This window comes from Ahaetulla prasina, chromosome 3 (assembly GCF_028640845.1).
Source record: "Ahaetulla prasina isolate Xishuangbanna chromosome 3, ASM2864084v1, whole genome shotgun sequence".
In the NCBI taxonomy this organism is placed as follows: Eukaryota; Metazoa; Chordata; class Lepidosauria; order Squamata; family Colubridae; genus Ahaetulla; species Ahaetulla prasina.
Window position 1 is genome coordinate 92,125,669 of NC_080541.1, and position 25,611 is coordinate 92,151,279.

At 37.6% G+C, this 25,611-nt stretch overlaps 1 pseudogene; it reads right to left on the reverse strand.

Annotated features, from left to right (window-relative positions):
- Positions 1–652: 652 nt before the first annotated feature.
- On the reverse strand, positions 653–1,036 carry LOC131195754 (ubiquitin-ribosomal protein eL40 fusion protein-like; annotated as a pseudogene).
- Positions 1,037–25,611: the final 24,575 nt, after the last annotated feature.

Consider the following 25,611-nt stretch of genomic DNA (forward strand, 5'->3'; position numbering starts at 1 on the left):
CTGGCCCTCCAGAGGTCATCCACCAACGCGACCAAAGCCGTCTCCGTGCTGTAACCGGGTCGGAAGCCGGACTGGAACGGGTCTAGATAGACAGCTTCCTCCAGGTGCCGGGGAAGCTGCCATGCAACCACACTCTCTACAACGTTCGCTAAAAAGCGAAGGTTGGAGACTGGACGATAATTACCCAATATATATATATATATATATATATATATAATTTAAATTTTTATTTACTGACAAATAAATTTAACACAAAATAGTTTGCTGTGTAAGCGACTGCCTGTGAGGGCTTCTGGATTGGGGCTGAAAGGCAAAAGGGAAGCAGTATGCTCCCTCCCATATTTGGGTAGACCAGGTTGCTTTGATAGAAAACAACCCACTTAATATGTATGTATGTATGTATGTATGTATGTATGTATGTATGTATAATGTTTATTCCAGAAAAAGTTTACAAAGTTCAAAGCTACAGGGAAAAATATATAAAATTAATCAGTAAATTCAGGGATCACTATTTATTCCATTTTCAGCTAAACTCCATAAAGAAGGGTTTTTTATTCCAACTGGTGAGAGGAAGGAAGATGAATCACATTGCCACAGGAACACCTCAGCCAGGTACTAGGAGAAGGGATCAGGACAGTCCGTGCCATGCTCTTTATTTGGCCTTCTCCTTTGGGCACAGGTTGTTGTTGTGGCCACATTTATTCTTACGACAATTCACAGCACAGGGGTGCAGGCGGGTATAACATTTGCAGCAGATCATCTTGTCGCAGTTATACTTCTGGCCCAGCTGGTGGAGTAAAGACTCAATGATTCCTCCACAGAGAGACTGCACCAAGTGAAGGGTGGACTCTCTGGATATTGTAGTCCGAGAGTGTGTGTCCATTTTCCAGATGCTTTCCCACAAAGATCAAATACTGTTGATCAGAGGAATGCCATCCTTGTCCTGAATTTTTGCCTTCACATTTTCAATTGTGTTACTTGGTTCCACCTCAAGGATGAGGGTTTTGCCGGTGAGGGTTTTCACAAAAACCTGCATTTTGGCAGCTGAGACTACCTAATGGAAAAGCCATAAAGCAGGGGTATCAAACTCACGCCGTCATGGCGGCATCATGGGACCTATTGGGACTTTTTTCCCCTTCGCTAAACCAGGTATGGACATGGCCAGCATGTGATGCATCCGGCCCGGAGGCTGGGAGTTTGACAGTCCTGCCATAAAGGATTCCCACTCTTTTATAAAAGTAATTATTGCATCTTCCTTAATCAAACAAGTCAATTTAGTCATTTCTTCAAGTTCTGTCATCTCAACAATCTACTCTTCTATTGAGGGTCTTTCTCTATTTTTATATCTTTGTGCATATAATAGCCTCACTGCAGTTACCATACATAGAACCAATCTTCCATGAGTCTAGTTGCCTATCCATAAGTCCTAGTAAGAAAAGTTCTAACTGAATATTAATTTTTGAAATTCTTACATCACTGAATGTATTTGTATTCTGTATTTTATTCACAAGTCCTCCATGCATGGTAAAAATTGCTTTGTATTCTTCTCACTTCCACCAACAATTACAGGTAACATTATGTATTTTATATAATTTCTCTGATGACACACACCAATGGTACATTGTTTAAAAAAATTCCTTTTTAAATATTAAAATTAAAATTAAATTGTTACAATTAATTAATATTAAAATATTAAATTTCAAGAGAATTGAAATTCACAGTATAAGACAATAGGAGTTTCAATTCTCTACACATTCTTTCCCACTGATACATCAGTATGTTGTAACCAAAATTCTTAACCTATTTTATCATGCACTATTGAACTTGTTGAAATGGAACTTTGAAATGTTCTATTTCTAATGTCAACAATAATTTATGCTTTTTAGCAATTACTTGTTATATCATTTGTGAACTTCCCCTTCAAATTTGATTATAATTATTATATATCTGGCAGCTTTTTAGTTTAGTTATGCATATGAAAAGCATTGAAAAGTAAATCCCTCAGCAGACATTTTTTCTATTTATTTTATCTTAAATTCTCCATTTTCCTATATTAACAAATCTTGATATGTTAATCGTTTTTCTTTTCCTGCTGTTCCCCCCCCCCCACTTATTTTGCCCTTCTTGTGTTGAGGCCAAAAAAGAATGTTTGGGTTGACATATATTCCATATTCATAATATGGTGTTCCTAATATAATCATTTTTAAAGTCCACATTAACTTTATTATACCGAGACTTCCGGTTTGACATCGTGGCAAGATCGGACACGAGGAGCGGGGCTTCATGAACTTGCGCCAAATCCTCCTCATTGGAGGGCTTCCAAGATGATAAAGTTACCCTGTAGGGGTGATGAAGAAAGGAGAGGAACCCCAGGTCCTGGAGAGTGGAGGCTCTCCAGCTGGACCCAGGGATTCCCTCCCATCCAATGGTAAAAAGGAGAGGCAGCCATTATGAAGCTGGGGCAGCCGTAGAAACAAAGAATGTGCTGGGGCGATGTAGGTAAACAATGATTGGAACTGGGTGAATTATATATATATTTTTTACCTAGAACCTACCGCAAAGAAAATAAACCCTGGAAAAGAGCCTCTTTGAAATGCTTGTCAAAGGTGCAAATAATTACAGAGAGAAAAATTATAGACCTGAAAGAAAAGGAACTAAAGAGAGAGCGCAAAATCTTTAAAATATAAAAAGATAGTATTTTTAAACTTTATTGGCAATATTTTGGTAAGGCATTTTAAAATGCTGGAATTATTTGTGAACTTGTCAATCGAAAGGTTGGCAGTTCAGCGGTTCGAATCTCTAGTGCCGTGTAATGGGGTGAGCTCCCGTTACTTGTCCCAGCTTCTGCCAACCTAGCAGTTGAAAAGCATATAAAAACTGCAAGTAGAAAAATAGGGACCAACTTTGGTGGGAAGGTAACAGCGTTCCGTGTGCCTTTGGCATTTAGTCATGCCGGCCACATGACCATGGAGATGTCTTCAGACAGTGCTGGCTCTTTGGCTTTGAAATAGAGATGAGCACTACCCTCTAGAATTGGGAAGGACTAGCACATATGTGCAAGAGGAACCTTTACCTTTCCTTTTATTGACTACTTGCAAAAAACTGAAATAAATATCTGTTAGATTTTATGCAATGTTGAAATTTAAGCTGAAGGCACCATATACTGGTGAATGGAATGCATACTAAACTCCTATAACTTTGGGAAGTAGTGATAAGACAAAGGAAAAAAAAGTGAAAATAAATAACATATGAAGGTCTGCTATGCTATCTACTGTTCTATATCTGTCTACTTCATGGTTATTGGAGATTTAACTGTCAATTATGGAAGACATCTAAAGATGCCAGGATCTATGATTGAATTTACAGAATGGATTTAAGGAGACATTTAGAAATCTTCCTGGATTACCTAAATGTAACTAATTGACTAACTGTGGGACACAAAGAACTATAACGATTGCATTAACTATTTCTCTGAGGAGGAACACTAGGATTAAGCAAATGATTTCTAAGATGGCTTTCTGAGGTCATAGACAATTGAGACTTTGGGGTGGTGACAGACTACTGACAGGCTATTGAGCAATATTTGGACTTATCAAAATAAGACAAGATGTTGCATCAGGGGAGATGAGTGGATTTCAAAAAGAAATGGTGTTGATGCGCCAAAGTATTTATTATATGTTGATAAAAAAAACACAGGGAGATAAAAGACTTAATGTATGACATTGTGGGGAAATCAGAAAATGTTCAACAAGGGACAATGAATAAAGAGCATAAAACACAGGAAATAGAGGAGATAATAGAAAGACCAGAGGAAAAGAATAGAACAGATAAATCAACAAATAAAAGAAGAAAAGAAGAAAGAGAAGACAATAAAGACTTATGAATCAAATAAGGGACAATATATATTAAGAGATCAAAAATGGAATTGGATAAAAAGAAATATATTTTTGAAGAGAAGATAGGGGCTTGGGCAGGTCCTACAGAAATACAGCAGCAAAAGATAGTAGAGATGGAAGAAATATTTGGATTAAATAGGAAAGATGTAGACAGAGACAAAGACCCAAGGGAGGAGTTTGGGAGGCAAGTCAAAAAATTAATAAGAACTGAAATACTAAAGCGGGTAAGAGATGGTTAGAAAGGGAATGCTGTTTAATATAAGATTGACTTTATTGAGAGCTAGAATAGAGGCAGAAATAAGATCAAGGGGGAATATTAATATACATATTTTTATATAATATACTAAATTAATAGCTAGATGTAAAAATTAGATGTTGAAAGATGGTATCACTATGTATGTTTAAATAATACTGTGATTGTTATTAGAATGGTGAACAAACATACTGAGCAACTAAACAATGAAGGAACACACTGTAATACTAATATGTATAATAACACCACAATTACATAAGTATGATTAATGTAACAAATAATATTAATATTATTTGTATTTAAATGAATGATACCTGGATGCATCACTATTCATATAATGATATTGATGTATATCCAAAACCCACCCACCCCCAAAAAAACATTATCATACCATAACCAAACATGCCACCCAAACCTCAGACCATGTCTTCTAATTCTAACATTCACTTATTTCATAACAATAGCCATTCTTTCATCAAAATCAAATAGCAATCAGCAAAATACATTTTAAAATCAGACAATCTCTCAGTCTGGCTAAGCCAGGCTTGTGCAAATGCACAAAAAAACCAGGATCCAATTGTGCTTTTGTGATGCAGAGCCTTATTGCCACTACAAACCCGATCCTTAGTCCACGCTGACCCACAGTAAGTTAAAGTCAGTGCTGAGAACTTCCACCTCTCAGCACCTTTTAAACAGCCCAAATGCCCCCAGCAAGCCACCATCTGGCACCCAAAGCCCTCCCCTCTCAGCTGTTTGGTGGCGTGGTTCAAATGGCCTGCCCAGCTCTCTCCTGCATGTTGGCTACTGTGACATCATCTGCCATCATCAGGAAGCCCCACCGCGATCATCACCTTGCCATCGCTTCGGCCTCTGCTTCACCCACTCCCCCCCAGGTGTGTATGTTGAGCCCTGGACTAGGGCTCGACACAATCTTGAAGAATTTTACATTTAACCCTTGGCTTCTTTCCTGGACATATAAAACAGGATAAATATTTTTCCATTGTTTCAAAGCTGCAATAATACAAATATCAGAGTAGGTAAATAAATTATCAAAATAGTAGTAACAAAACAGCAGTAAATTATCAAAATACAGCTTTTACATACAGTGCCACCATATAAACAGAAACCAGTTTTGAAACTGGTTTCTGTTTATATGGTGGAACAGTATGTTAAAGCTGTCTTTTGATAATTTACTATTGATATCTTAACTACTTTGATATTTGTATTAAGTGGAACTCACAAGTTCTTAGCTGAAACCATTTTTTACCTAGAAAAGACAAAATCCAGAATTTACGGAGCAGAAAGATATTTACTGTGCTCTGCGGCAGCTTCTGGTAAGCTTTGGTAAATCTGTTCTTATTTATTTATTTATTTATTTATTTATTTATTTATTTATTTATTTATTTATTTATTTATTTTGTCACAACAATATATGTAGGAATCATACAAAAGATTATATAGTATATAAACATATATGAGTAAATATAAGGAGGTATAAGCATATATATAGAAAGAAGAAAAGAAAAACAATAGGACAGGAACGGTAGGCACGTTTGTGCACTTATGCACGCCCCTTATGGTCCTCTTAGGAATGGGGTGAGGTCAATAGTAGAAAGTTTTTGGATAAAGCTTTTAGGATTATGGGAAGAGACCACAGAGTCAGGTAAAGTATTCCAAGCACTGATGATTCTGTTACAGAAGTCATATTTTCTGCAATCTAGATTAAAGCGGTTGACATTAAGTTTAAATCTATTAGTTGCTCTAGTATTATTGCAATTAAAGCTGAAATAGTCTTTAACAGGAAGGACATTACAATAGATGATTCTGTGAGTTAAGCTTAGGTCTTGTTGAAGCGACGGAGTTCCAAGTTTTCTAAGCCTAGGATTTCGAGTCTGGTGGGATAGGGTATTCTATTGTTTTCAGAGGAATGGAGAACTCTTCTTGTAAAATATTTCTGGACACGTTCAATTGTATTGATGTCAGAGATGTGGTGAGGGTTCCAAACAGGCGAGCTGTATTCTAGAATTGGTCTAGCAAATGTTTTATATGCTCTGGTTAGTAGTGTGGTGTTTTTGGAAAAGAAACTACGCAAGATTAGGTTTACAACTCTTAGAGCTTTTTTTGCTATGTAGTTGCAGTGGGCTTTGGCACTTAGATCATTTGATATGAAAACTCCAAGGTCTTTAATGGGATGGGGGTCATCTGTAAGGTAATGTCCATCTAGTATATACTTAGTTTTTGGGTTCTTTTTTCCTATATGTAAGACTGAGCATTTGCTGGTTGAAATTTGGAGCTGCCAATTTTTAGACCAAGTGGTTAGATGATCAAGGTCTTTTCCAGTCTCCATAATATTTGCCCATTTTACTCATAATTCCATTGTGTCCCATTTTCATTTAATATTAGGACCAATCATCTAAAGAGAGGGTGGTCACCCCATTACTGAATGCAGTAGATGGTCATCTATTGAAAAATGCTTAAATAAGGACTCCTGCAATTAGCCTGGCTTAACTGGCCTTTTCCAATTTTATGGTTTTTATTGTATTTGGTGTTAAGGTAATATTTAAACATGCACACACATTTAAATAGCTGGTCAACTAATTTAATACAGGAATATAGACACTGTTGAATAAAATCTAGTTATTTGCTACTTTCAACTCTAAATCTTTAAAGTCACCCACACTTTCTATTTAGCATTCTGTGGACCTAGGAACATTATTGGATTCTTCCAGGTTTCTTTGCAGCACTACATCAAGTGGCTGTGATGAACTGCATCAGACCATAGTCAAATATTGTGAAAACTTCTTCATCACCTGGGCAAGAAATGAAGATTACCTTATGTCCTGACCTGAGCCAAATTTATTTATTTTATTTTTATTTCATTTATTTTATTTGTTACAACAGTATATATAAGCATAAGCATGAAATAACTATACGATATAGAAGCATATACATATAATCATCAGTATGTAATAACTATATGAAATTGGATACAATCAAAGGGAACATTAGGACAGGAATTGTAGGTACTTGGTGCTCTTATGCACGCCCCTTACAGACCTCTTAGGATGGTATGAGGACAATAGTAGATAGTTTTTGGTTAAAGCTTTGGGGATTTTAGGAAAAGACCACAGAGTCTGGTAGTGCATTCCAGGCATTAACAACTCTTTTACTGAAGTCACATTTTCTGCAATCAAGATTGGAGCGGTTCACATTAAGCTTAAATCTATTGTGTGCTTGTGTATTGTTGTGCCAGTCAGAGGTGGTATTTACTGGTTCTTTAAACTACTCAAAATTTCCGCTACCAATTCTCCAGAACTGGTCAGAACCTGTGGAAACCCACCTCTGATCTGGTCTATGCAAATATAACACAATTATCTTCCTCTAATAATTGGAAGAAATGAAATGTTGCTGCACAAGTCAATACAAAAGGGAGAGATCTTAAGAGAGGATAATTTGTATTCCCTAACGTGTTATGGATATAAGATAGCCTGTTCTTTGCTATTTTGAAACACTGCTTTCTAGAATTAAATAAATGTAATATGATATGAAGATTAAAGAAACTCTCTTTACTGTTTTCTTCTAGTCTGCCGAAAGTCTCGAAAAGCATTGTGGACACAAAAAGTGGCTAGCAAATAGAAAATGTTCATATTTAATAGCAAGAGATTATTAATAGTACCAGTACTCAAATAATACCCACCTAAAAAAGGAAGAAATTTAATTCTAGAAAGCAGGGTTTGAAAGTAGCAAAAAATACCCTATTTTATATCTATAACATGTTGATTAAAAAAAAACTGCATTTAAAGGGTTGGAGGGAAAGACACACTCCTTACAAATCATGTTTATTTCAGAACATAGTGATGTACCAGTTTGGATATATTCTCAATATTTCACAACTTGTACTTTAAACTTATTTGGGCATGTTTACTGTCTTTATAACATTACTGATGTTATCCAAACTCCCACCCTATTCTAACATAGAAATTAGCACTTTGTAAAAGGATGCATGCAAATATTTTGACTACAATATATACACAATGTGATGTGGGAAACATCTGAATGTGAGCAATTATCTTAGTTTCTCAAATATCAAAACACTCAATAATTTTCAGTTCTGGAGTTCATTTTTCTCCATAAATGGGAAATTAGCACTGTTTCTCTTAATAATAATAATAAAAAACAGTAAGGGTGTCATTCTCTGTCTCTCTCGCTCTTGAAGGCAGCATAACTCTGTAGTTCTTTAAAAAGTAACCAAACAGACACATTTAGTGGCATAATTCCCCTGTAAGAATATGATATATGACCCAATGAAAATTACTTAGTTCCTGTCAACTATATCATTGGTCCAAAATAAGAGATCAGCAGAACTTTTTGTAAATTCTAAACACGTATTGATTGATAAAAATGTATCATTGTTGTCTTCGTGTCTTGTTTATCCCAATATTGTTAAGTGTTTCAAAGAAGGGAGTGATAGAAGAGAATATTTGTAGCTCAGTGTTGAACTGTGGGCTCCTTGGGGCTCTATGAGCTTTCTTGCAGATGTTTCGTTACCAAACTAGGTAACTTTGTCAGTACCAAGTTGGTGGAAAACCAGCTTACTCACCTACTTTTCTCCTGCTCATCTGAGAGGCTACTCTGTATTACTTTTCATGTGTTTTGAGATGCTACTTTATTAAGCTAATGTGAGTATTTTACTCAATCAGTTTTTCCTGCTGAAAATTAAGTGGTATGTCTATATATGAACTTCTGTAAACTACCTATTTTGAAGTCTTCCATGTGAACTCCTAAAAAAGACTACAATTTTGAAATAATCTTAGATTATTAGGTTCCTGTTACAGAAGTATTTTGGCTTGTATAACTCAAGGTCATCAATAAGCTGCTTAGAGGATTGGACTATCTGTTCTTTGACGGCCAGTAAAATTGCTTCACTTTGAATACTTCATCAAGGATAATACAATTTATTCCTTTTATATGAGAAAATTATTACCCATTTTTTCAATTGTGCAGTTTTTTTTATAAGTTTTTCTATATAGACAACTTTTGAGAATATTATTTACTCAGATCCATGCCATCCTGTCTTCTGACATGATTTGGGATGAAAAGTGCTTACTTTGGTTGATTTATTTATTTATTTATTGAATTTTTATACCGCCCTTCTCCCGAAGGACTCAGGGCGGTGTACAGCCGGAGATAAAACACAAAATATATACAATTAAAAACAAATTAAGACATAGCAAAATTACAAAACGGCTAATGATTAAAATTAAATTTAAAATATTTAAAAATATTAATAAAACCCCAATTTAAAATCAAAATTATTATGCCAGTCCCGCTTGAATAAATAAGTATGTTTTTAGCTCACGACGGAAGGTCCGAAGATCAGGCACTTGACGTAGGCCAGGGGGGAGTTCATTCCAGAGCGTCGATGCTCCCACAGAGAAGGCCCTACCCCTGGGGGCTGCCAGCTGACACTGTTTGGTGGACGGCACCCTGAGGAGACCCTCTCTATGAGAGTGTACAGGTTGGTGGGAGGCATAGGGTAACAGCAGGCGGTCTCGTAAGTACCCGGGTCCTAAGCCATGGAGCGCTTTAAAGGTGGTAACCAAAATCTTGAAGCGCACCCGAAAGACCACAGGAAGCCAGTGCAGACTACGGAGCAGTGGTGTTACGTGGGAGCCACGAGTGGCTCCCGTTACTACTCGCGCAGCCGCATTCTGGACTAACTGCAGCCTCCGGGTGCACCTCAAGGGCAGCCCCATGTAGAAAGCATTGCAATAATCCAACCGAGACGTAACCAGAGCGTGAGTGACCGTGCATAAGGCATCCCGGTCAAGGAAGGGGCGCAACTGGCGAACCAAGCAAACTTGGTAGAAGGCCCTCCTGGAGACGGCCGCCAGATGTTCATCAAAGGACAGCCGTCCATCCAGGAGGACGCCCAAATTGCGAACCACTTCCTTTGGGGCCACTAACTCGCCCCCAACAGTCAGCTGCGGATGCAGCTGACTGTACCGGGGTGCCGGCATCCACAGCCACTCCGTCTTGGAGGGATTGAGCTTGAGTCTGTTTCTCCCCATCCAGACCCGTACAGCTTCCAGGCACCGGGACAGCACTTCGACCGCTTCGTTGGGGTGGTCCGGGGTGGAAAAGTACAGCTGAGTATCATCAGCGTACAGATGATAACTCACCCCGAAACCACTGATGACCTCACCCAGCGGCTTCATGTAGATGTTGAACAGGGTAGGTGAGAGAATCGACCCCTGAGGTACCCCACAAGTGAGGCACCTCGAGGACGACCTCTGCCCCCCTGTCAACACCGTCTGCGACCGGTCGGAGAGATAGGAGGAGAACCACCGATAAACGGTGCCTCCCACTCCCAATCCCTCCAACCGGCGCAGCAAGATACCATGGTCGATGGTATCAAAAGCCGCTGAGAGATCTAATAGGACCAAGGCAGAGGAACAACCCCTGTCCCTGGCCCTCCAGAGGTCATCCACCAACGCGACCAAAGCCGTCTCCGTGCTGTAACCGGGTCGGAAGCCGGACTGGAACGGGTCTAGATTGGTTGATTTAGACAGGTAAGAGACTGATGAAATGTAACATTATTGGTTCTTCTGGAACTATCAGTGGTTTTGGTTTTAATCAGGCATTCTGGATTATTTCTCCAGGTGAGTCATTATTTTATATAAAATAAAATTATTTTAATAATTTTAGAAAAGTTTTATTCTGGGTCAGTGGACTCTGAAATTTTAAGGTTTCATGTTGTTTGCCATGTTCTTTCATGTTTACATGAAATTGCTTTAAGAAATAATCAATATGTGACTGTTAAACCATTTTCCTTCTCCAGAAAATTCACAGAAAATGAAAATCTTAAATAAGTGTTTCAAGACATAGTGAATTAAAACTAGAAATTATAAAATAAACTTGATATTCATGCAGTTTTTAGTAAATAGCAATGTAGTCCAAAAGTCAGCTTTTTCTTATTCCTTCTGCTGTATCTATATCTTGGCCACTTTACATGGACATCTCCTGCTTTCTCTCTCATATTCCCTTCTTGTTGTGCATCAGTTATCACTGGGTATTAGTGTAATAAAGTTTTACTTTGCAACATTCACAGTTAATTTTAGAAAAAATACCCTGTAAAAGATAGAGACTTCCCACCTCACTGAACAGTTTAACTTTTCCTCATTGGAATCCCTCCCTCAATAAATCATGTTTGGGATGAACCTCTTGTCCACAAATTGACAAGGAACTATGAAATCATAAGCTATCAAGTGTCTGTTCTTATTTTCATTTACAGCACCCAAGCCCATATGCAATTCAATACAGGGGTGGTGTTCACTGACCATTAAAAAAATAAATAAATCCTGAGTTCCATTATCAGGGAAGAGCTTGATTTGTTGGAACTCAGGTATAAATCTGAGTTTGCAGTCCACTCCCAGAAACAAAGATTATGTTCTGTCCCCCCACCTCACCTAAGAAAACACACGTGCCGAAGGGCGTCTGCCAGCAATTTATTTACAAGTTGACCTGGTTTCCTTTGGCAGAGGAAAGTCCTGGATTGAACCTCCTCGCCCTCTGTCAGTGGGGGCTCTGACATGCCTTCTTCCTGGCCTTCAGCTGGCACCTGAGGCATTGCCAGAAAGGAGGGACCTGCAGAGGGAGGTCTTGTCGGCTCCTCCCCCTCACTCTCTGAGTCATCCTCCTCCAGGAGGCCAGGATAGGGAGCCGGAGTCATAACAGATTATTTTCTGGGGAAACAGCCCAGACAATGTCCATACATTTTACATTCATTATATACTATATATGATCAGAGTGTGTGTACATATGGGTATGTGTGTGTGTGTAAATTAAATCTATCTATCTATTTATCTATCTATCTATCTATCTATCTATCTATCTATCTATCTATCTATCTATCTATCTACACACACACGCACACACACACGCACACACACAGAGAGGTTAAATTCTTATCTACTATTCCGTGGACATTCAGTTTTGTGAATACTATTCCCCCTTTAATCCAGGGGTGGGCTCCTGGGGGTTTGGCAGTGTTCAGGTGGTCCTCTAGCCAAGGATTGCCAGGGTTTGCCGAACCCCCAAATGCTACCTCTAGCTGGCTACACCCTCCCCTCCCGTTCCAGGAGTCTCCACGTGGCCTGTTTATCATTCCAGATAAGTAGAGGGATGTGGAGGATCTGGGAGGGAAAAAAATGGGCCTACCGAGAGGTTCCAGAAGTCCAGAAATGGGCCTGTTTCTGGCCTCCAGAGGGCCTCTGGACCCAGGGGAAGCTGTTTTCGCCCTCCTGGAGGCACAAGGAAAGCCTCCAGAGCCTGGGGAGGGTGAAAAACAGGCCTCCCCGAAGTTCTGGAAATCCAAAAACGGGCCTGTTTCCGGTCTCCGTAGGGCTTCTGGACCCTAGGGGAAGCAGTTTTTGCCCTTTCGGAGGCTTGAGGAAAGCCTCTGGAGCCTATGGTGCAAGCAGCCAACTAGGCCACACCCATCATGGCTGCACCCACCCAGCAACAGGGCAGCAAACCCATTGCTAAAGGATCTGAAGCCAACCTCTGCATTAATCCATATTTGAAAATGTATGTAGTATGTCAATGTTGATCCAGATTTGTAATTTTGTCTTACATTTCAACTTAGTTTTTGCAAGAACAACATTTTACTATACTGAAGGACTTTACTGAGACAATGAAGGACTAATGAATAGCAGTACTCATAGCTTACTGAGTCTGACAAAACCATCATTGATAATCCATAGTCTTGCATGAGACCCCAGTACAACCATGTTTAATTTTAGTAAGCCTTCCTTAAATCTGTTAATCCAATCATCTTGGGTTTTTTAATCCAAAATATTACAAGTAACAGAATTTTAGTATTATTTTTAATCCTACCTATATTTGCTTAGCTTTTTAAAAACACCCGTTTTTCTCATGGAAATGTTCTGCAACATTAAGACATGACTTTACTAACAATTAAGCTGCTTGCCTTACAGAAGAAATATTGGAATTATGTTTCCCTTCCATCCACTTTACTCTCTCTGAAAGGATGATAACAACCTGTTTTATAGATTTTTTTTCTGATGCTAAATAATAGATGCATTTCTTGTCTATGCTTTAGATTTTTCTTGTGTTGCTAATTCAAAGTGTTTTATCATGCAAAACCACATCCTTTTGTTTTCTGATTAAGAATTGAATATTTATATGATTTGCCAACAATTACTGCACTTATTCTGAGGATTTTACTCACACAGCACTTCAGAAGAGAAAGCAGAAATAAAAATTGGGAATAATTATTTGATAGGGCACTATCATAACTATGCTTCAGTAGATGTAATGAGTTCAACAGGAGGTACTCCCAAGAAAAATTGCAAAGTAGGATTATTGTTGAGCTCTCCTTAACTGAAGTTTTTCTTGCACTTGGCACAGATTAAACATCAGAACCAAGGCAAATAGAATGGCTACCATTAACTAAGAATTATAGTATTTCAAACAAACATGGATTCTGCCTTTGTTCAAGCAAATACTTATTTTTTACCTCAAGAAAAAAAAAATAAAGATTTGGTGGATAAACTTGTTAATTCCCATGGGAATTTCAAAATCCCTGCTTAGATAGAATGTATTACTTTCTATTTGTTATTGAAGCTGTTTTGAATAAAAGATTGGGCAATTCTTCACCGATGCTTAAATTGCTTCTCTTCTATGTTGCTTCTAGCTGTTCTTAAAGCTAATTTTAAAATCTCCAGTCTTCATTGAATCTGTTTGGTTGTTCTCCTTATTCATTCATCCATCCATCCTTCCTTCCTTCCTTCCTTCCTTCCTTCCTTCCTTCCTTCCTTCCTTCCTTCCTTCCTTCCTTCCTTCCTTCCTTCCTTTCTCTTCCTCTCTTCCTTTCTTGCACTATTAGGTAAAGGTAAAGGTTCCCCTCGCACATATGTGCGAGTTGTTCCTGACTCTAGCGGGCGGTGCTTATCTCCATTTCAAAGCCAAAGAGCCAGCGCTGTCCAAAGACATATCCGTAGTTATGTGGCTGGCATGACTAAATGCCAAATGCGCATAGAAGGCTGTTACCTTCCCTCCAAAGGTGGTCCCTATTTTTCTACTTGCATTTTTTATGTGCTTTCGAACTGCTAGGTTGGCAGAAGCTGGGATAAGTAACGGGAGTTCACCCTGTTACATGTGTTGGAAGAAATATCCATCTGGGTTCAGTTCCAAGTGGGGACAAAGACACTGGAAATATGGAGGCTGCTTGGAAAGATGGTTTAATGGTGGTCAGGATCACATGGCTTGAGTTCCTGAACAGAAAAGGGATGAGATCCTGTGCGCTCCCTGGCTTTATGCTTTCTCTGAGCTTTGAATTTCCTGGGCACAAGAAGGCTGTCAGACTCCCGGGGGTGGGGGTCTTAGCTAGCCTTGCTGGCTGATTTAATCTTCCCAGGTGTCATGTGGTGAGTTTCTGTTGCTAGGTAGGTCCTATTGTGTTGCAGATGATGATGGCCCATTGACAAAGGTGGGAAGAATGAGTTTCTACCTCTGACCCATTGACAAAGGTGGGGGGAGTCAGGAAGCTGCTTTGTCTTTAAAACAAGTTTCTCCATTTCTCATCCAGGGAAATATATTCTGCCTTTTTAAATATTTTCTAAAATATTTCATTCTTCTAGGAGGGGGGTGGGTGCTAAATTCCTACACATGGCACTAGGAATTCGAACCGCTGAACTGGGCCAACCTTTCGATCAACAAGCTCAGCATCTTAGCCACTGCGCCACTGCATCCCATCCTTTCACCATTTTAATTCTGTAAAAGAAAGGGAATCAGTTGGCCTAGGATGGAAAACAGCAATTTTGAAGCAGAGGGGGTGCTTCGTTTGCCATGAGATGGGAGATACCACCTATTCCTGTCCTCAAATGTGGTGAGTTTCTCATAATCCCAATGCAGCAGACAGAAAGTTTGTATCTGCTCATGGTTGGAGACTCAGCTGCTCAATTCTATGATTGAGTGCTTTACTTCATCAGGATGTGATCATTTTTAGGCTCAGGAATCATTGCCTTTGAATGACCTCAATTTATACTCAAATTATATAGATCCAGGACAAATATTAAATTAGATTTAACTAAAATGAATTAATTGTATTAGTAGAATTGATGCTTCTCCCTGAATATGTAAACATGTATCTATCCTGCTACAAATAACCATGAAAATTTGGTGGAATGTTTTGAAGCACTTAGAAGCCATACCCCAAACCTTAAGAGGTCTTGAGAGGTCTGAAGTTTGTAATTCTGATCTAGTGGCATTCTAGTGACTAAAGTCTCAGCGCACTTGGCAAAATTATAGCAATGCAAGATTTCAGGATGGATTAGGAAGGCTCAGTTTAAAAAAATGAAACTAGAAAACAGAGTTTTGTTAATTCTAGCAAAATCCAGCTAAAGAAAGACCAAATAAATGTTTATTGCAAGCCAAAGTTACATATAATAACTCTTTTGAAACAGATGTGGTCAATGCTGGACCGATGGTTAAACAAAATCTTTACTAAAATAATATCTCTCTCCTCTGTTTCTCTGTTACTGAGAATTTTTTTTCTAAACCATATAAGGCAAAGAGAACTGTTACTTCACTCTCTTTTTAAGTTTTTACTGTATGAAAGCAGCCTTTTTTTTAAAAAAAAAGAAAGAAACAATTGTTATTTTCCATTTTTGGATCTGATTTGGCAAAAGTATTTTGTGATGACCTTTGGTTGCAAACTGTATTACTAAATGGAAAACAGACTATTCAACATGACAGACTTAATGCTCAACTTTCCTTTCTCTGATGAACTGGCAATCTTTGCCTTAACCTAAGCTATACCTTTAATTACAGATCTTTAAATTACAATGCAGGCAATTTCTTTCAAAAAGCTGCAGGCTAAAGACAGGCTTTGGGTTAAAGAGTTATAAGGAGGGTTGGTAGGCCTTGTTAGCCACCATATTTCAGGGCTAAAAGCTTTCAGATGAAAACCACTACCTGAAACAAAAGAAGGCATTTTATATTTTTAGTAATACAAGGAATACATGCTTCTGGATGTTTCTTGCATATAACCTCAGAGGATAAAACAAGTTTTTTTGGCGGGGGACTGGGTAGAGTTGGGTAGATCAATCAGTGCATATAATGAAATTGAAAAAAGGTGTTGTAATGAAATAGAGGCAAGAAACTGGTCGCGCTTGAATCAATTTAGTTTATTGTTTTTCTAACCTTATGTTCGGATTCTTTCTGCATTAGTTTCCCCTTTCATAAAAAAAAAATCTATGTGAAATAAATAAATAAATAAGCACACAGAGAGAGCTTTTGTTCTAATTTCTATCTTCGATTCATTGTCCTGTTTCCATCATCTTTTCTTCACTTCTTCATCTTGTCTTCTCCTTCCTCCTTGTTGTCTGTGCTTTCAGTCCATCATTTTGTCTTTTGTCTTCCTTTTAACTTCACATTTCTTCCATCTCTCCTTTTATTATTGTCATTTCAGCTTTACTATCAGCTTCACTTTAATAGGCAGTCTTTTCTTGACTACTGTTCCTCTGTTTCTCTATTTTCCATTTCTCCTCTTAGCAGTGAACAGGAAGAGAGTGTGTGGGAAGAAACATCCTTGTCCCAATCTTAATTGGCAAATAGAAGCTGGGCAGATTCCAATTGCTGGAAACCAGTCTGAGCCTCTGTGGCTCAGACTGCTAATGCAGTCTGTTATTAACAGCAGCTGCCTGCAATTACTGCAGGTTCTAGTCTCACCAGGCCCAAGGTTGACTCAGCCTTCCATCCTTTATAAGGTAGATAAAATGAGGACCCAGATTGTTGGGGGCAATAAATTGACTTTGTATATAAATATACAAATAGAATGAAGACTATTGCTAACATAGTGTAAGCCGCCCTGAGTCTTCGGAGAAGGGCAGAATATAAATGCAAATAAAAAAAATTAAAAAAATATCTTAAACCCACATTTTCATAAATAAGGCCATAAATCCATATTATCAATAAAATATGCTATGGCAAAAAGTGATGGAAGAACAGGGAAAACATTAGAATAAGTGAGGATGAATCTCTGTTTGACTTGGGCATGTATTCAAGGGTATAGGATTAAAAAAAAGATTACTAAGGCATATTTGTGTTACTGTTAGGAGGAGGATGACAAACCAGAGGTGGGTTTCAGCAGGTTCTGACCAGTTCTGTAGAACCGGTAGCAGAAATTTTGAGTAGTTCAGAGAACTGGTAGTAAAAATTCTGACTGGCCTTGTCCCCATCTATTCTCTACCTCCCAGGTCCCAGCTGATTGGGAGGAAATGGGGATTTTACAGTATCCTTCCCCTGCCACGCCCACCAAGCCACGCCTACCATGCCATGCCATGCCACGCCACCAAGCCACACCCACAGAACCAGTAGTAAAAAAATTTGAAACCCACCACTGTGACAAACATTCAGACATGACAGATAAGGCATTATTTCAGAAAGACCAAACTGATAAAAAACAACAATTAATTGACTAATCAAGGAGAAAAGCAACCTAGAATTAAGGAGAAATTTCTTAACAGTAAGAACAATTCACCAGTGGAACAGCTTGATTTCAGAAGTTGCAGGTGCTTCATCACTAGATGTTTTTCAGAAGAGACTGGAGAGCCGCTTGTCTGGAATGCTGTAGAATCTCCTGCTTGAGCAGGGGGTTGAACTAGAAGACCTTTAATGTCCTTTCCAACTCTATTATTCAGTTATAATCTGTTATAAAAACAAACTAAACCAAACCAAAATTTCAGAATATAATTTCTGAATCACTCAAAGCAGGTATTTTTTTAAAAGTCTAGGATCACTATATTTTCTATTTGTTTTCGTGCACAGTGAAATACAGAGCATTGAAGTATGATTCCACCACCACTATTCCCACATTCAAAACAGAGGCCTGGATCTGTATCTTTAAGCATGTAGAAACATGATAGTGGCTTCTAAAGCATTAGCAAAGTCAGAATACAAGTGAAGATGGACCATTCAGACTCCATATCTAGGGAAACTGATATATTGCAGTCATTTTGAAAGGCATAAAAGAATATAGAAAGCAATCTGAGATTAGTGTTTGATGGAATGTTAAAAGGTAACTTTTTCCTTTTCAATTATTTAATATCTTGCCACTGTGGTATGATGGGAAGGCTCAGCAGATTAAACATCTACAATTAGTTTTGAAACGCCTTCATGTTCTGAAAATGAGAAGCTCACACAGTCTGTTATTATATGATCTAGATTTTATTATAAGCTTAATGTGAATCAACTTTATATAGTTGCTTATATTTATTTAAGATTTTTTTTGTTAATTAGGGATTGTGTGCATGTTGTGTCTGAATATAATCGTTATTTATATTATTTTTGGAGCATGTATTTCACTATTAAAATTAAGAAAAATTGGGCACAATTGAATTTTTTCTGGATTGAACACATGACAATCCCCATTCAAAGTATTCCAATGCAAACTCAGTTGTTTAATCTGGCTACAGTTTAGCTTCCATCAATATGAAGCAGGCTTATAGCTACAGTTCAGAAGTCCCCTAAAAGTATCAGAGACTGCAAGAAGAATCAGCTATTCAAAATCTGGATGTCATAAAGGCTGACCAATCTCTTGAGACAATGGCGAGGGAGCAGAAACCCATATAAATTGAGCAAACAATTCAGTTGATACTAGTATAAAATATTCACCCTGATTTTTAAAGAATCTTAAAATGGTTGCCACAAAGTACTTCTCTGGGCTACAGAAATGACATATCTGATATGTGTCTAGAACTTTGAAAAACTATCCTAGGTACTTAAAAGCTGTTCTATGTATTAGTTGTATTTTCTGAGACTACTAGAAAATGGCTTTATTTTGGTTTTGAATAGTTTATGATTAGTGGTTCTCAACATAAGGCTGACTGAATACAGTAAAGGTTTTTCTAAGTCCAACTTGGGCAAAAGAGAGGATGACTGCATATATTAATAATTAATTAATATCATTAATATCATATATATAATATCATATACCAGGGAGCTGGTTGTCTGCTATTTTGGAGCATGTTAGATCACAATGTCTGAAATATTTGATCAGAGAGCTAATGTACTGTATATTAAATAATATAGAACCAAAATACAACACTGTCACACAGCTCTTGATGATGATATTGGGTTGGTCAGATACCCATATAGTGTGCTCTAATTTTTGTTTGTTCATGCACTTTGTGGATTAGACACCTATCCATAATGGATTGTTAGAGTTAGATCCCATAACTAAAATCTTGAAATGGTGTCAAAGTCTACAGTTTACAGGTCTAAAGGTTACAGGTATACTGTTCAGCTAGATGATGGAAAAGGAGAAGACAATGGTCTAAAGTTGACATTCATTCCCTAAAAAATGCTTACTCATCCTCTACTAGGATATCTGGTTCTAACCAGTTGTCCAGCAAAGTTTCTACGCAGTTGTCTGCATAGATACTTTGCATACAATTCATTGATTATTCTTAGACAACTTTATTCTGATGGCGAAGAGACCCTTTAATTCTTTACATTTTGACTGCTCAAACTGATAAGTTGCTTCATGTGGAAAAGTACCATGTGGACCATGAAAAGCAATCATTTCCAAGGTACAGGAGGCATGGACATTCTACTGATTACAAGTGGGTGGGATTAGGTTGTAGACAGAGAAAGAATTACTCTGTAGTCCCATCTGTGTCTAACCCTTTGCTGCTGATTCTCTAAAGTGTTGCTTATCTGAGCACATGTCCTTCTGCTTTTCCGCACAGTACAGGGATATGTGCATAGAGCATATTCTGTGTTATGTTATTTTACTCTTCTCCTGGTAGGATATAACAAGCTAAGTGTGAGGAACTGCTATCCTGTGATGTATATTCTATGTTTTTATGTTGCAATTACAAAACCCACTTCACTAATCTTTGCTCAGATCATATTCCCATTATCAGGAACACTCTCTCACACATCTGTAAAATATTTCAACCACCAACATGGTCAGGTGAGGGGATTTCCACCCTCTAACTGTACAGTGCTCTCCCTTTTATTTCTATGAGCACAGCATACCTTAATTTCATCCCATTGTCCTGAACTTCCATCACTACACCTACACTGAGAGAATGCTCTGCATAGTTATACTTGACTGTGTTGATTGGTCTACAGAGCAAAATCTGATTAAACTGAAGTACTTCTGAATTAATTGAAGTGTAGGGTTCTTTGCACTGCATCTTTGGGAAAAATTATTTGGGGGAGGTGGGGTTTCACGCTGACAAATAGTGAGTGGACTGTGTTTATCACTTGCATATCACTGCAAGGTAACTTAACTGGAGTTCAAATGAAATCAGCGAAGCGCTGTCTTGCACAGCATGGAGCATAGCAACGGCTTGAAGTGCAGTCATTTTCTATAGCAAATGAGAAAGCTTAAATCCAACAAGGCAAGCTTTGTTCCTTTGAGAAGCAAGTCTATGGAGTTTAAAAATATCCACACCACAGTCTCCTGATTGCATATTCATATTGGCACAATAAAATTCTCTCCTCTTCCACTGGGATTATGGCCTTTTTTCATGCAGAAGCCAATTTCAGAAAGGAGATAGGCAAAAGAAGGGCCCTCCTTAACTTAACTTAACTTAACTTAACTTAGACACAGAGAATGCACATCATTCTGCTAGATAGAGAGAGAGATAGAGATAGAGATAGATAGAGAGAGAGAGAGAGAGAGAGAGAGAGAGAGAGAGAGAAACACTTCTTTGCTATCCAAAAATAAATAAACAAGCAAACAATTAGGAAGAGTTGTCATGTATGATGCTTGTTCATGGTCTAAGCCTGAAGAAAGGCACAGAAATATAAAGGAGCAGGCAGATGAAGTCAATTGAAGATCCTGGAAAGAGAGGAGATATTGGAAGCCAGACTGATGCTGTTCCTTTGGTGTTAAGAATGACAGTATAAAGATACCATACTGCAAATGTCTATGCTACACAGTGCTAGCATCTAGACTTAGGGTTGATTAGAATGCCATTAGTAAGGAAGAAAATAGAGATGGTGGGATAACCATAAGAAGGTAATCCCATAATGTTATCAGATCATATATTCTGTCTGTTAAAGTCATTGTATGTTTTTCATTGCTTTATTTAAATCATTCCTGTCTAACATTTCTTATGCAAACAAATACAAACTCCCATTGGTAGACATTGCACACATCTATAGAATTTATTTATTTATTTATTTATTTATTTATTTATTTATTTATTTATTTATTTGTCATAACAGCATACATAAGCATAAGCATAAAGTAACTATACAACATATAAGCATATATATGAGTATAAACATGTAATAACAATATAAATTGGATATAATGAAAAAAAACAGTAGGACAGGAACAGTAGGCACGATTGTGCTCTTATGCATGCCCCTTATAGACCTCTTAGGAAAGGGGTGAGGTCAATAGTAGACAGTTTTTGGTTAAAGCTTTGGGGACTTTCAGAAGAGACCACAGAGTCAGGTAGTGTATTCCAAGCATTAACAACTCTGTTACTGAAGTCATATTTTCTGCAATCAAGATTGAAGCAGTTATCATTAAGTTTAAATCTATTGTTTGCTCTTATATTGTGATTGAAGCTGAAGTAGTATTCAACAGGAAGGACATTGCAATAGATGATTCTATGAGTTAAACACAGGTCCTGTCGGAGGTGGCGGAGTTCTAAGTTTTCTAAACCCAGGATTTCAAGTCTGGTGGCATAAGGTATTTTGTTGTATTCAGAGGAGTGGAGAACTCTTCTTGTAAAATATTTCTGGGCACGTTCAATTGTATTGATGTCTGAAATGTGGTATGGGTTCCAGACAGGCAAGCTGTATTCAAGAATTGGTCTAGCAAATGTTTTGTAAGCTCTGGTTAGTAGTAATTAGTACTTAATTAATTAATTAGTAGTTAGTAGTTAGAATTGGATAGTAGTAACTGATTTATGTCTTCCATGAGCTGAGGTAAATTCCAGATTAAATTCTTTAGCATGTCCTGTGATGACAATCTCAGACAGCAATGTCCTTATGATGTTTGCCAATTGAAACAATATCTAGGTAAACTAAGGATCTGACATTACTATAAGACATATATTCCTATGCAAACTATTATAATAACCTGTTGCATGTCCAATACTCACTTAAACTACTCTGTGGTCTTATTCTGAAAATCTTGTTAGAGACTGTGACCCCCTTATTGACTGCACTAATATTGATCTAGCAATCTAGCGATTTATTAGTCTATCATCATCTATCATCTATTGGCAATTTATTTTTCAATTTATTTTCAAAGCTCAGAAGCTTCTCCTAGTGGGTCTAGGTGATAAGGCATTCTCATTCTGTACTCAATTAAGAAATAAAACTGTCTATTTTAAGTAAACCTGGAAGTCTAATATTTTCTGACTTTTCTTTGAAAGGTTATTTTAGTTTGATATATAAAGAGGAAATAGTAAAATATAATGCAATTACCTTTGGATGATGACACAAAATGGCACAAAATGCCCTTAATTCTTGACATCTAAAACTCTAAAAATGAATTTGGTCTGACTAAATGCCTAGTTTACTTCTTCCCTTATTAAAGAGATTGACCACTTTTTTACAGTGATTGACTGCCAAATGAAAGATCAGAATTCATTAAATAATAGTTACTATCAAAAATTATTCTAATTCCATTGCAAATTAGCCTTGATATTTTCAACAAGAGGAGGCTCCAGAATTACTGAGTGGTTTTAGCACTGAAGGGGAAAAAAAACCTGTATGCTTAGGATAAGGTACAGCTAAGTGCCCTGTGTCTTTTGCTGTTTTGCTTTCTGCACAAATGGGAAAGGTGAAACATGGTATTTTCTACTAAAGAGCAGTCTCTGCTAAGGAAATTGGGGAGATGGGTTTTTCAGCAACATGGCACAGTGCTCAACAACAGGCAAATCTAAGAAAAATGTACATTCCTATATCTTACTTGGGTGTGGGATGCAGTGACTCAGTGGCTAAAATGCTGAGCTTGTCAATTGAAAGGTCATGAGTTCAGTGGTTCGAATCCCTAGTGTCGCATAATGGGGTGAGTTCCTGTTATTTGTCCCAGCTTCAGCCAACCTAACAGTTTGAAACCACATAAAAAATGCAAGTAGAAAAATACGTACCACCTCTGGTGGGAAGGTAACAGCGTTCCGTGCACCATTGGTGTTTAATCATGCCGGCCACATGACAATGGAGATGTCTTCGGACAGCGCTGGCTCTTCGACTTTGAAACGGAGATGAGCACCGCCCCCTAAAGTCAGGAACGACTAGCACATATGTGCAAGGGGAACTTTTACCTTTACCTATATCTTACTTTCCTGTGGCCAATGGTGCACTTTCCAAGACATTTGGTATGCAAAAGATCCAGGAGTCTTAGAAGAGCAACTTATATTCTCTTTGTTGACTTATATATATGGAAGAAGAAGGGGAATCAGGAAAAAAAAAGGAGAAGGTTAGAAATGGATTGTTCTCAACATAAGGGTGAATTCTAGTATCTTCAGCAAGCAGAAGATGAAAATCTTTTATTATTTCTCTGGCATCAGCAGCCAGTTCTGTCTGGTATGATAATAATTCCAACTGTGGGAGGGTATAAAATCTAGGTGGATGTCAACTGTTTGCAATTACAGGAAAAACAATCTGTTGGAGAAGTAAAATGTGTTGATGTTTTGTTTTGTTTTTTAATACTGATGCATCATCTTGTACAAATAAACACCCACCACTCAAACACCGACAATGCTATTATTTGTCTTATCTTGTAAAGCTCAAAGTCAAGGTCAGCTCTGGGTAGTTACAGTTATACATTTTTCTTGGAAGCTTTATGGTTGTGTTTGCTTTATCTGGGATGTGCTTTTGACCTCTCAGTCTATCTTACAGCTCTGGAATTCCCAGATGTTCCCCATCTAAGTCCTCATTTTGGAGACTATATGCTGCCACCTGCTCAAAAATTTGCCCCAAAGGCTACAAATACCATCATCCACTTGCTTCACAAAAGGTTTACCTGTCAGGAAGAGGACAAAAATAATCTGCTAAACAGTAGTTTGGAAATTATTCTACTAAGGCTCAAAAAAGTCTACTGTTTCAATCCCTGTACCTCCATTGAAGTACAATTTCAAAGTGAGTAGATTTAAAATGATAATAGTTTGAAAGGGAGCATTGTGAATACTGTAGAGAATTGTAGTCCAAGAACATCTGAAGGGTCATAAGTTTCTTATTCTTGTTTTGAAGAGATCTTCAGATAGTTGAAAACAACTGAATGAAAAAAAACAAAACAAAAAAACACCCCTTCCTGATGTATGGTGATAAGAGAAACAGTTGTAAACTCCAGGCAGGAATATTAGGACGCAAATGCAACATAAATTGACAGTTATCACAATACTTTGGCGCAAATCAATAATAATACAGAAGTAGTCCATCTGAAAAGGATTATTATAGAACTGGGGGGGGAAAGACCCAAAGTAAATTGAATTGTGAAGTTGTGAATTGTGACAAATTAATGCAGTTGAAGTGTCTAGTTTATAAAGAAGGCAAGTGGAAAGGTGATAAAGGACCCATAAAGTTATGAATGGTTGTGAAAAAAATGGATAGTGCATAACTCGGCATCAATATTTGTCTGTAATATCTGTCTGAGCCAACTTTCAAATCTGTAGTCTTTCAAAGACTATTTGTTCTACTAAAGAAGGATAAAGCTTAGAGGTTGTTGAACTACAGATCTCAACAACCACCCCCACAGTATTGTCTCAATCTTTAGAATTCCCACCTCTGTATGAAACATACTGGAATGGCAAAATAGTTTATGTTGGAATCCATCATTAAACAAACTTTACTGCCACAAGATGGAGAAAAACTGGTAGGAAAGTTAGGTGAACAAACAGAATAGTTATATCAAAAGTTATTAATCTTCACAGCTAAATAGAATTGGATTCAAATGCCTTGTATCTTCCAATGACAGCTAAGTGAGGTAATGGGAGCAAGTTAGGGGAAGAGTTTAAAAGGTATACCTCTACCAGTAATTGCCAACAGAGAAATGATTTCTGCTCCCCATTTATGATAACTTGGCCTCCAGCAGTTATTACTTTCTATTGAAGCTTAAACTCGAGCTAAATGAGCCATGTTTCTATTTATTTATTCATTCATTCATTCAATCAATCAATCATTTGGAAAAAGTGATCCTTGAATGCATATAGAGTGAGATGTTAACCTAGTGTCCACTGGGTGATTCTGAGTTTTATCATTATTTATTATTATGGAATGGAAGATAATTTTCTGTCCTTATGCCACTCTATAAAATCTATAAACATCCATTCTATCTGGATTGAACAATCCTTTTTAAACCAGAGGCCATACATGAACTTTGGGTGGCAAAGCAGGAGCTTGACTCCATGACAAACTACAAATGAAATTTATTTATTTTTTATTTATTTATTTTATTTT